The sequence below is a fragment of the Lissotriton helveticus genome, chromosome 5_1, assembly GCF_964261635.1.
Source record: "Lissotriton helveticus chromosome 5_1, aLisHel1.1, whole genome shotgun sequence".
Lineage (NCBI taxonomy): Eukaryota > Metazoa > Chordata > Amphibia > Caudata > Salamandridae > Lissotriton > Lissotriton helveticus.
This window is the reverse complement of record NC_136065.1, coordinates 499,167,775-499,181,705: the sequence shown is the minus strand read 5'-3', so window position 1 is coordinate 499,181,705 and position 13,931 is coordinate 499,167,775. Positions and strand designations below refer to the sequence as shown.

At 43.4% G+C, this 13,931-nt stretch overlaps 1 protein-coding gene across 1 annotated transcript in view; it reads left to right on the top strand.

Moving 5' to 3' along the window:
* Positions 1-13,931, top strand: part of LOC144752502 (intermembrane lipid transfer protein VPS13D-like) — a 189,641-nt gene that overhangs the window by 8,650 nt on the left and 167,060 nt on the right. The gene's annotated exons all lie outside the window — the stretch shown is intronic.

Here is a 13,931-nt window from a genome sequence, read left to right as displayed (position 1 = left end):
AACCATACATGCCCAGGATTTGCACCCAAAATTTACCTCGAGACCCAGAGCCTGCCTCTGAGGTTAAGTGTGGCGCACCAAAAGCTTGCTCCCCTTATACGACACAAGGCTGCTGTCTGTGTCCCTGTGACCAGTACAGTGATTGATGGGAGCAGCATACCGTTTTCCGAACCCTTAGTGCTTGAACAGGCCATTTTTTATGTTACTAAATAGAACGTGACATCGAGTTGCCCTCTTGTGTGTAGGTCCGCTCATGTCACACCCTGACCCTATTATGACTTCCCAGTGTGTATGTCGAGTGCATGTTGTGTGTACAATGCTTGCAGGCAGAACTCCATAGTAGTTATGAATATATATATTCCATAGAAGCCAGCGGCGTCCATACAGAGGAAGTACATTGTCTGCATTCCCGAGCTGCAGGGTGTAACCTCAGACACTGAAGTGTGTAGGGAATGAGACAGGGCTGCCTATTAGAAATTCTTTGTGACCTGTTTAGAAGATGATTGCTGATTAGTCCTTCAAGAATACTGCTATTTGGGTATGGTATGGGAATGGGGAGATTCGCCAGATTCTGTTGATAGAAGGAGAGGAGTTCCTGGGCAGTACCTAGGTCCTTCATCTTCCCACCCAGGAAGGCTGATGACAGCTAAGTGCATTAACTAACCTAAACAAGTTCATGAACCGTAAACAGTAAAAAACCCACTTGCTACACTTTTCCCCCAGAAGTATCTGTAGCCTTGTCGTAACTCCATGCAAAAAGAAAACCAAAGCGCAAAGAATGGCAGTTATACACCAACATTAAACTCTTATAACAGCTAACTAGAGGAGTATAGATGGTTGAAGATTATAAGTAAGAACACTCCATAACTAAAAGATTGTCTCAGTGATGTTCAAAATGAATTGCCCCATGCCATGTCAGGAGCATAAGTTCAAATGAATGGAACCCCATCCCATTGGGGTGTAGTCACATCATTCGGTTTCTACAAAATACATAGACTGACAAATGTTGGGGATAGAAAATGTAGATATAATGGTGCCATGCCTGTATACCACATCTGTCAGAGAGGTTTCTACGTTAGATACCCTTTAATGGGAGTCCGAGAACCGGGTTGTCCCTTTCTTTTTCCCTGGATGACCGAAAGTGGGGCTGAATCGTTTCCTTTTCTTGCTTCTATGTCGCCTGCCTCTGGGCTATACTTCTATATTGCCTGTCCGTGAACTGGACTGAAGCTGTGTCTTATGCTTCAAGGAACGATCTTTCCTTTCAGCTGCTTAGTCCTACGCTTCTTCAGGAGTGTTGAAACAAAGTTCTTAATATGAGATTTTCATAGCACGCCATTTCTGCTTCACTACTTCATATGTTTTTCTCTGCTGTTGCACTTGGTGAGTATAATCAAAATATATCTCATTTCCCAACGAATCAAAGCAGACTTGGCCCCTGCATGGGGCCATTTTGAGGATTTTGTTGTAATCTTTGCAATTAGCTTACATCTTTATGATTAAGGTTTCTAGCAGTGATTGGTTACAACATCGATTCTGGGTTGGGTCTCTTAGTGAGGGCGTGATAAGCTCTTTTTGTGATGAAATTGAGTTAGCTCTTGTTTGTTGTTACCAGAGTGGGTACCTTGTCCTCAAATATTTGTTCTGCTTTCGACTTCCTTAGTGATATCCAGCAACCAGATGTTTTACCTTCAGGCTAATCCCTTTGTGGTGAGGGGAACTGTAGAGCTGAGTTCCTTCTCAGTGTCTTCCAGTCTTAAAACCTTTCCTTTCAAAACACCTTCAGCCTGTCTCCTGGATTGTTGAGGTATTGGCTTAGGAAATGGAGTACAATGAACTTGCACAATTACCCATTTTTCCTCGATTATAGAGCATTGTAGGACTTGTGAGTGGCCTGCAGAGTGACTTAAGCTGAAGAAGGTGGACTTCCTCCAGTTCCTTCATCAGCGGACAGCTCAGTGACCCCACCAGTCACATGTGATCCTATGGCTCTGCCCATGCACATTTATCCATCTTCCCCTGTTTGTTTAGGAGTACAGTTATGTCTTTCACTATTGTGTCAGCCTGTTTGTTATGTGCGGCAATGACCATTCACCCCCTTCTGAAATTTGAGAGAACGATCAGGTTGATCAAAAGTGATTGGTTGCCCAAAAGATTTGGATACTCCTAGGGATGAATTGAATGGCGCTGAGGAGAAATCGCCTTATCTTACAGTGTAGCAGACAACAATGACCACCTTCAGCAACAATCTTGGTCTGCAAATCATTCCTTAATTTAGGCCTGCCTTGCAGAATTGTGTATATACCACTGGTGCACTGTCAGGCTCCCCTACTGGGTATGCATGCCCTCTTGTAACAATACAGTCAAAGTCCCTTACTTGGACATTAAGTCTATGTGCAAAAGAAATCAACTGTAGACTGTGCTTAATTTGAGCCAGTGGTTGCCGGTGGTTGCACAGGCACGTATTTTTCCTCATTGGAGGGGGGAAGCACACAGCTCATAAAGACAAAGAAAAAGAAAATAACCGGCACAAAGGGAAAACAGGAACCTGCAAGAGTAAGATGAACAACCAGGGAGTGTCTGGTAGTGGATTAAAGAGGCAGGTTTAAAACTGCTCAGCCATGGTATTCAGCATGCAGACTTTTAATTACCCCTGCTGGCGGCTCCTGACCTGGGCTTTGGGCCCTGGTACTCTTTTCTTTACAAATTAAGCTCTTTGAAAATTAAACACTGAAATAGATCTGGACAAAGTCTCCTCCCTCTCACACACTGTCGTTGTTGTAGGGTTCCATGGCCCATCATAGAAGGGGAGGGCAACACGGCAGGTGCCTAGCATGCCCGGGGGTAGCCCACAATGTGTGTGCTGACGTGGGACTAGTCCCTGCTCACAGTAGCGGTCCTTATTAAGCTGGTGGGTGTCATAGGCTCCCAGATCAGAAAGTGGTCCCCGTCATGATTTCCTAGTTGGATGAGCTTCATGGGGAAACCGAGTCATCTTGAATCAAGGTATGTGCTGTTAAAGTGGTTATGATTGTATGAGTAGGAAGGGCAAAAGTTTTGGCAGGGGAACGATGTTCGAGGTAACAAGAAGGTTGGGACAAGTATACTGGGTGTTTAAATTAGGAGGAAGGAAAGTAACGCGGCTGATGTCGATTGTGATGTTGGGAGGGGCACAGTTTACTGAGGTAAGGGATGCATTAGCGGGAAAGCGCGAGTCACAGAGTGAATGCAATGGGAGGGATGTATACAGTTTTGAAAGGCAAACACCAGGTTTAACAGGGTCTAACACTATTTTTTTAAAATATTTACAGCGAATCCCTGATGAAGGGCGATAACGGAGCCCGAAATGCATTGGATATATGATTCATGATTACTATTGATAAAAGTTCATGTATATTTCGTGTGGCAGCAAAAGGCCCGGAGTGGCATAGCGGTCTCATTTAGAAATTTATTATGCATGAAACGTCTGCCTTGTGACAAATAAAATGGATTAACAACTTGAAAAACCATGAAAAAAAACTGACAATAAATGAAAAAATATCTTGAACATAACGAAGGAATTGTATTGCTTTTTGAGCGACGCACACTGTGCATTCGGTTCAGGAGTGAGACTTCGCTCCCTCGGAAACCTAGTCTAGTTCTAGTGGTACAGGGCGGACCACTGTAAAACCCGGATAGCACGCAAACAGAATAAAAATTCGACAAAAGACATGGAAGCATTGAGAAACAAGAAGACTGGTGTGCATTTCGTCACGCTTTTGAAATGTTCCTAGTTGGATGGGCATCATCAGACTACCCCACCACCATCTTGAACCATGGGCTGATCAATACCAGCCTAAGAAGCGCCACGTCTCTCTAAGGGAGAGGAGCCACGGAAGGTACATTGCATCCCTGGCCTGCTCCTCGCACATCGCAGAAATATCTTTCCAGTGCAAAAGTGAGCATTAGCAGCCAGACCAATTCAGGGCCCAGTGCCTGCAGGGCAGTGGGTGATGGATCACCACGCTTCTGCCATCCTGAAGCCCAGGCAGATGCATGCTCATTCAGTTCTGCAGTCAATATCAGTCGGGTCGAGTCGGCTCCTTGTGCTCCTCACTAAAGGTACTGAGTTGGGGATCAGTTGTGGGTGGGGAGCAAGCACCAGGAGCAGAGATCTTAAGTTTTGAGTTGCACCTGTGGAGACGTGATGCGTCTGTTATGCAGGATGATTTTAGAATTGTGGGTGAAACCTCAGAAGCTGACAGGCACTGTCTTTGCTGGCCCAGTAGTTATCGCCCCTTTGCCAGCTGAAAATTCTAAGAAGAAAACTGAAAAAGTCAATCATTTTAAACATAAAATCAGTCAGAGACACATATTTTCCCATTGATCAAGTGTGCATAGCAAGTTTATCATGAGATAGCTTACGATTGAGGTGAGGCCTGGATTCAATTACTATTCACCGGCCCTGGTGCATGGGTGACGGTAGGACAGTATAACTCAGATCGGTGGGACATAGAGCATGGTATGCGACAGGGATGTCTGCTGTCAACCCTACTGTTTGCCCTGGCAATCGAGCTGTTGGCAATACAAGTGCATCAGGTTATGCATGAATGGGAGATAGAGTTGGGACACACAAGACACATTATCTCGCTCTATGCAGATGACGCGTTATTTTTACTTAGGGCGCCCAGGACAACTGTGGTGATCTTACCGGAGCCTCTGAGAGAGTTTTGTTAAGTGTCCGGCTCATCATTAATAAAAGAAAGTCCTCATTGTTCCCATTGGCGACATTGGTTGGGGTGTCCAGGGAGCTGTTGCCGGACAAGGAAGTGCGCTGGGAGACTGATCATTTTCGATACCTAGGCATTATAGTGGCACACACAAAAAAAAAGCAATTGCTGTATAATATTGAGAGGGTGATAGGCTCCTTGCGGGCATCGATGCAGTTCTGGAATTCCCTGCTGTTATCATTTATAGGAAGAGTTGCGGTGACCAAGACAGTGTGTCTGCCTCGCAGCCTGTATGTGATATAAAATTCCTTGTGCCCCTGCATGCGGTTGTCTTTTGCCAGATGAATACCCTTCTCACCTCGCTTAGTTGGGAGTTGAAGTGGAGCATGGTGACCTGTCAGACATTAATGTGGGGTTACGAGGACGGTTGGTGCGTGGTCCTGATTCTAGAATATTAATACTATTTCCTCACATGCGGTGAAATGCATGGAGGAGGAGAACAAATGGGAGAAGGATCTACTGGCGGTTATGGTGGAGGGGCCCGGGCTCCCTGCGCTGCTAATGGCAGGTTTGAGTGTGTCCTCTATGCCTCCCTATGTGGTGCAACAGACTGCCACGGTAGGAGATTGGTGACAGTAGTGATCAGGAGTGCCACCTTTCACAGGGAGTTGCCATTGTGGGTCTTAGCTCCATTACGACAGATGGAAGAGGTTATGTCGTTTCAAACCTGGCAATGGGGAGGTTGCGAACTGGATGGTGATCTGTATCCAGAGAATGCGAGGATTTGGTTTGAGCTGGGATCTGGGCAGTTTTTGCACTATGGGGGCGTGACTGGCGTCAGAGCTGTTTGGATGTTGTTCCCTGCGGCAGTTGCTACACTAGGATCGCTGATGACACTGGATGCTGGGCGCCACCGTATCTTGTTGTTTTATAAGGCGTTTCTGGAGGACCGCTGAGAGTGTGATGGGTGTGGGAGGTGAACCTTGGGACTCAAGTGTGGACAGCCAAGATATGTGCGTTGTTGCTGTCTGTGTCTAGCAATACCCGGTTCAAATTGATTCATTTTAATTTTGTGCATTGTACTTACATAACTCCGGTGGACATGTACAGAATCTAGTCAGAGTGCACTTTTGTATGTCCTCGTTGTGGAACTGTGGAAGTAGATTTTATGCACCTGGTGTTGTGCTGCCCACAAGTGAGAGAAATCTGGGTGAGGGTAGTGGATAATTTGGGTCAGGCTACAGCATTGGCCTGTGCACTTGCACCGCAGTTTTGTCTGTTGGGCCACTTGGCTCGCCCTGTGAGGTGCAAAATGACGTATCGGTTCCTGCAGTTGGCACTTGTGTTGGAAAGGAGGTGGATGGAGGTTTGCGCTCCTGCAGAGGCGCTAAGGGTCAGAGATATCTCTGTGTGGTCGATGGCAGAGGAAACTCGGATGCAAAACACCCACTTGGATACCAAACTTCCGGATGATTTGGAAACGTGAGTCATACTATTTACTAAATTTCTTTTTCCACGTGTAACGACCGGATTCTCAGACCAAATTATTAGCTCACCTCTTATAGCACACCCAGCAGTCACGTAACCACACCCTTCCCAGGCCCTATATAACATAACATCCAAAATACCTACCTGAGAATGGGAAAAAGCCTATTTACAAGCCTATATAGTCAAAGATACCACTAAAATCTAAGGAATTCCATATCATATGCTATGACTCACTGATGCCCGACAACCTGCTGACGCCTGACGCCCTGCTAGCGCCTCTTCTCTTTATAGTCTCCCGACAGTCTCTTATCTCTTATGCTATGTTGAGTTAATCCATCAACAATTTGGGCATTCCCGCTTAGGAGCCGATTTCCCTTCCGTATCTACAATTACTTACCAGAGAGGAATCACTCATCTCTCTGTCAGCATTTGGTAAAAAGGGGTCCTGACCTTTCTCCACAGAAACTAAGGGCAAATTATATGTTCTGTCTTGCAACCATCCCTGATCCTGAGTAGTGTACCTAGTTATCAACAGTTACCTGCAAGTGGGGGTGCCTTCCGGCCCTCTATACATCAGCATCTGGTTAAAAAGGAACCCTTTACTCTCTCTCAGAGACAATAAACAAACAGGATTTGCAAACTGGGGTCTCTTTATTACACAATGATAAAATGACAAGGAACTAAATAACTAATACTCTTTATGGCGCAATGATAGTATGCAATCACCAACACATATGAGGAACTAAAAGGAAAGTGATTAATTGTGACATACAAATAGGTAGCTGAAAGAAAAGTGATTGATTATGAACAGATATAATAAAAGTATTCTTAGAACACCTCACCCTTAGAAAGGGGATCCAATTCTCTCTGTCCCTCTCTGATTGAATCAGGACTCTCTGCTCACTGAGCCACCATCACCAACGGGCCAACTTCTGTTGTTCCTCATGGCCTCTGCACTTCACTGGCTCCAACTCCACTCCAGATATAACTCCACCAACTGTCTCTATCAACTCCAAAGAACCATCTCCAGATGTAACTCCAACTGTCAGCTGTACTTCAAACTCCAAACTGACTTCATCCACTCTAAAAGACCACCTCATCACTCCATCTGCCAGCTCCTCCTGACTTCTCCAACATACAAATCCTTCTGACTCGAACTGTAGCTGGCTCCTTCTGACTACACCGCACGTTTCCTTCTGACCATGTAATTCCAACCGCTCCAAAAACCATCTGCCAACTCTGCTTCACTGCTCTTTGATAATATAGAAAGCTCTCTCCTCATGGAAATTTCCAGCAAGCACCCTGCCTCCCACCGAATTCCTGTACCAAGGCCCGCGCTCCCTGCGCTCCCACAGTGGCCAGCTGTAGTTGCGTCTAGAGCCCGGGAAGTAAGCACATTCCTTCGATAAGGGCCAGTCCTCACCCGTTTCTAACTAGTGAATAACAAGCTGGAACTAAACATTGCCTTTAACCTACAAGCGCCTCGGACAACTGAGGCAAGAAGACAAGATGGCTGCTCTCTAGTTTAGGCCTCCAGGCCCGAAAAGAGGCAAAGAAGGCACAGAATCATGCCAAAGTCAATAGGTAAACCCTACAAATAGGCACAAATAAGGCTGAAATAAAGGATTCATGAGTATATACTGAGATGGCGGTGGACAACGGTCACCACTAGTCCAAAGGGTACAAATTATCCTGTCGCTACACCATGTGGGGTGACTCCACGGATAGCGAAGTGTAGCTATAGAGAGGTAGCATGTAGTCTGGTGCAAGTGGTGGAATATGACTATATAGCTTCGGCTTTGAGCAAAAAATGCTCCTAACAAGACGAGTCATTTAGAAAAAGATACCATGTTACACCCACGGCCAACAGCTGACAATCAAGAGGAATCCATTGCTGCAAATCCGCACATGATCAGCCTCTGTTCCTGGAACGTACATGGTTTCAACAGCTTGTGCCATGACCACGAAACTGCAAACTTCTTGGATCAACACGACTTAATACTGCTACAAGAAACCTGGAACCTGCGCCAAATCTCCATCCCGGGATACATCGAATTTCACGTCCTCGCCGAAAAACCCTCTAACTTTGGTCATCCTAGTGGAGGCTTATCAACGTATATCACCCAACAACACAGATGGCATACTGAAGAAGTAGACTCTATGGTTAACTGGATACAAGTAATAAAACTCACGGAGAATTTGGTTGCCGGTACAGGCTCTTGTAATCTACTACTGCTCAACGTTTATGTTCATCCGGAAAAGAGGGAAAAAAATGAAAAACTGATTACTCTATTCACCTTGATCAGGGCTTTGCAAATCACTCATGAGACGTATTCCATGATTATATCAGGTGATTTTAATAGCAACCTAACAAAAGATGATAAGATAACGCAAGTTCTTGAAGAACTGGGCCTTTTTATTCTAAATAAGAAAGTCAGTGGGAATAATGGTATACCTATAACCTTTCTAAGCGGTAACCGAAAGTCAACAATAGACTTCACAATATTGAGCAACAGCCTGTTACCAACGGTGAGTGCTTTTTCAGTGGAACAACGAGTGGAAAGTGACCATTTCCCTCTAATTACCAAAATGATAATGTTGGTTACCGAGACGGAAAAACAAAATACCATCGTCCAGTATACTGAAAAATTTAATTTACGTAAATTAAAATGGAGAGGAAAGGATATAAAACCAACAATGGATAAAATTACAAAAGAACTGCATAGTTTAACAACGGAAGAAAAAGGAAATCTGGTAAAAACATGGGAACACCTATGCGAAGCAGTAACAAGTAATCCCCCACGTACAAATCAAAACCCAATAAGATTCAATACTAGCAAAAAGCCTTGGTACACTACTACCCTGAGGGAAGAAAAAAGAAAAATTGCACGTGAAGTCCGCAAGCAGGCATTATTGATAAAAAGTGGAAAAAAATCAAATAAAACGGAATTGAAAGTTATGCGAAAAAAATATAAGATCATGCTAAGGAAAGCAAAAATACTGTACCAAGAGGAAATGTGGACTAACTTACTAATAGCTAGTAAACACAAGAATGCCAGTACATTTTGGGGTATTATCAATAAACTGACAAGGGGGAATACCCTAAAACAGGAGGCAGGTATTGGAGAAAATATATGGACCCAGCACATTGAAAACATGTTCAGCGACAGGACGGGAGGTGAAAAAAGGCACTGTAATCCGGAGTGCAAAGTATGCGCTAGAAACGGCGACCATGCAGAAAATTTGCTGGGAAAAGGAGTTAATGCTCCAGGAGACAAGCTGAAGCAATTGTTGGGTAGTGGAAACGAGATCAACCCCGAAAACCCACAGTTTAGTAAATCAGAAAAAATATTGAATGCCGAGACCGACTCCCTAGTAACAACAGATCAGCTTAAAGACAAGATAAAACGTCTGAGAAAAGAGGGTGCAGCGGGTCCAAACGGGCTCCCAAATGCAATTTTTAAATATTCGCCTGAATTTTGGGCAGAATATTTAACTCCACTCTTCAATGCAATCTACAACCAGAACAAGCCACCAAGATCCTGGAAAGGGAGCATAATTCACCCCATTTTTAAACAAGGTGACCACAACGAGCCGGGGAACTACAGGCTGATATCGCTAACGGATGTTGAGGCAAAACTATATGGATCATGCCTATTATCCCTCCTTCAGGACTGGATGGAAGATACGAACATAATACCAATGTTCCAAACTGGTTTCCGGCCAAGGATGGGTACATTGACAAACTTGACAACCCTGGCGCTCTTGAAGGAAAAAGCTGCAAAAAGGGGGACGAGACTGTATGCTTGCTTTATAGACCTCCGAGCAGCCTTTGATAAAGTGAACAGATCCCGGTTATGGGAAAAACTAAGATCATGGGGTATCCCGAAGAAGCTATTAGAGGCAATTATAGTCCTGCACAGCAACACCTGGGCTCGAGTAAAACTGGGAGACGGTAGCAGCGTAACGGCCAAAATAAGAACACAACAGGGCCTAAAACAAGGCTGTGTACTGGCCCCAAGTTTATTCAACCTGTACATGGCAGATATTGTCAATCACATGGAGATTGGGGAATGCCATCCACCCCACATGTCAAAAATCCCAATTCCCTTCCTGCAGTATGCAGACGATATTGTTGTTCTGAGCCAAACCCCAATAGGGTTGCAAAGATCGATCAATAACCTGACAACCTACTTGGAGCACGAATGCTTGGAACTAAATAAAGATAAAACTAAGGTTGTCCGCATTGTGGATCCTAAAAAGCAAATATTCAAATGGTATGCAAATAGCTCCCCAATAAAGGAGGAAACTTCATACAAATACTTGGGTTTGAAATTGGGGCGAGGGCCGACGAACAAAGAACATAAAACCGAGCTAAAAGCAAAAACACAGTCTCTAATCTACGCATACCGGCAATTACAAAATAAACTAAGTTGTCCAAATTATTCACACCTGCTGAAAGTGATCAAAGCTCAAACCCTACCATCCTTATCATACGCATTGGCCACCTGGTGTGGCAAAGAAGCAGGGCTGTTAAACAGCCTACAAACAAAAGTATACAAGGCAGTACTAAACCTTCCAAAATCATCAGCTCCAGCACAGGTTCGCCTAGAATTTGGCCTTCTAAATCAAAAATTTCGCAGTATGGGAACCTTTGTGAAACTCTGCCATAAAATACGCACGTCGGAAGCCAACACATTGGACAACCTGTGCTGGAAAGAAATCGATACTCAACAGAAACAGCAAGTTCCAAACAGTTGGGGAAGCTATCTGTCTCAATCGCTAATCTGCATAGGAATTGAAGAATCCTGGGACATGCATCCAGACAGATCCACTTTTGATAAAATTGTAAATAATGCGGTCAAATGGGAATCCTATCTGGAAGACAAGATAGTTACCGCAAAAAGACGACACGGGTGGACCGTGATAAACTCATATACCGGGATAAAACCGCAGTCCTACCTAGAAAGCCACTTTAACAATTCGTTAAAACAAAGATATATAAAACATCGACTAGGTCTACAGTTCTCAAAGGACCTGCTACCAGCATGGAAAAACTGCCACACCGACCCCCATTGTCGCCTATGTGGATATCGAAATGAAACACTACCGCACTTACTGTGTGTGTGCCCGGCACTTAAGGCCTTGAGGAGACGGCTTTTAAAGAACATTTTTAACAAATTGAATATTCGGACTTGTAGGCAAGCCGTAATCCAATGGCTAGATGGATCATGTCCTATGCTGGCCTGCAGGGGGGTCAAATTTATGATGAAAGCCCAATCTCTCCTACAGCAAGCTGACCTTGGAATTATACCACCAACCTGAAATAACTGACTCTTACTTGCCACTTACAAACAGTTTTATTTGCCAATTTTTTAAAATGTGTTTTATGTCCCAAGTTGATCTAGATGCATTTTGTAATGATTTTTAATAATTTTATACAATAAAAATTGACTTGACTTGACTTGACTATATAGGTTAAGTTATGAGCTAACATATAACTATTGCCTCCCTTGTTGTGATCTGCAACTGTATTCATGATATGAACCATGCTTGGTACTGCTGTTGCTATTACAATGTAATTCATGTTAACAGTGCTGCAGTGTTGCATGTTGTTTTTTCATTGCTAAAATTTCGTTTTTTCTTTGAAAAAAAGGGTTGTAAAATATTGCTGTGCTCTTTGCTGCCTATGTATTTTTTTGCGACTTTGCTTGCTGCTGTTAGTGAGCAAAAGTGCACTGCTGTGGACCCCCAGCTTTGTGAAACGCTTTATTTGAAGGTTTATTAGAGCAAGTTTACTCTGTATTCTGGGATTTGAAAGATAAATCAACCAGACTAACCCCTAGACATGTACTATAAATATGTTGTCTATATAATGTTGACACTTCCAATATGTGTATTGTTATTTTTTTAATTGGACCTCTTTTCTAGAACTTACAAATACCATTCTTGTTAAAGTATGTTGTTTCAAAGTGCTAATAAAATGATACAAAGAAAAAAAATCAGGAAAAGTGATTCTCTCAGCTAATCGTCTAGCAATAGCAGATAAGCGCCGTAATTTAAAGGCTCGGCTCTGCAATGTTCATTCTGCAATTAAACCTCACCATGAAATAACTGATATGTGTGATAGACCTTGACTTTAGCCACTGTTGCCTCCCATTTACTCTATATTACAACAAGATTTTGCTAATAAGATAGTAAGATGAGTCGAGGAGTAGGCAGTTATCCATGAAACCTCTGTGACCCTCTAACAGATGGAGTCTGGAAATCTCTTTGATGGGGAAACACAAATGTATCATTGCAAATTATGGATTATACAAAAAAGCCTACTATTGGTCTGTCGCCCTTCCCAGACCGCAGCAGAATTATATCCATTTTGTTTAATGATATAGGCAATTTTGCCCAGAAATATAGTCACACTATTCTCCTGGGGGTTTAATTTCTGGTTTGAATGCCCGAACACCAGTTCACAGAACTTCCTTAAACACCTAGAGGTTTATAACCACTCACTTCTTAATCATTATCCCACACATCGCAAGGTTTCATCTCCTTGATGGCATTTTTATATCCGCTGGTATCTGCATGGTCTCTCCTTAGATATCGATGGCATGGACATATGACTTGGGGCTTCCTTTTTTACTTCAGACTCCCAAACATCTGTGTAATCCTGTCCAGCAAATCACAGCTAATAAGAGATGCTGGAGATCCTTCTCATTAGAATGGTTTAGAGAGGTAATTGCAGCCTCCTCTGATACTCCACTCTAGCTTTACCTGAATGAGGATGTAAACGTTCTCTTAGCAACTTTAACTCCAGCCTCTCTAAACCTCGACTAACGGTTTACATATCAGCCCCCTGCTCTTATAAAGCAATCTTTAGAGCAGTTCTGTGATTTAGAACTGATTTGCACTCATTAAAAAATAGCAGTAGAACGCCACTGGCATAGCGAGTAGTCTAGTCTATTGTGGCAACGCAGTTCTATACTCCGGCTCAAGCCATATCCAGATAAGTGAACCGGTTGGCTAAATGGGAATTCTACTCACTAAGGATCATCCAAGCCTTAAACACATCTAGGGAACTGTTCAGACTTGTTGTCTATCTTGAAGCCCCTGAGCATAACAGGATGAATTGCCTGTCTTACAACATCGTTTTTGATTCACTCTCACATTTGTTCCCGTGAACATTCCCAGCATCAGGTACATGGTAGAATAAGAGAGTTGTTTTTGTGGATTAGAGAGATACGGATGCTGTAATTTTCCTAGACCTAATTATAGTGTTCAATGCCACTGACATGCCCTTCTGCTTTCCATATTAAAGAATATTGGCTGCAAACATCTTTCTGGATGCTGGTTTGAGTAATTCCTAAACTCTTGTACACAAACCATTTTTCTTCCACCCTTTAAAAACCTGACCCTAATTTGGCATCCTTTGGAATAACACTGTGATTTATATTGTTGCTGCTACTCTTCAACATCTGTTCGATCTTCTTAGCACAACTTTTACATGCTATAGATGCACTCTTCTAAGTGTATTCCAACAAATTGCAGCCTATGTATGAACTTTCAGCAGTCAAATCAACCTAAAATAGCCTCACTTCCTGTTTACTCTCATTTGGCAATCGCTGTCCCTACAATCTGCCACTGGCTGTCCAATAATGTTGTGACTCTCAGTCCCTCAAAAATCAAAACATTGGTCACCAGGAACTACATGCATAGACCGCAGCCTTCAAAGGTGGT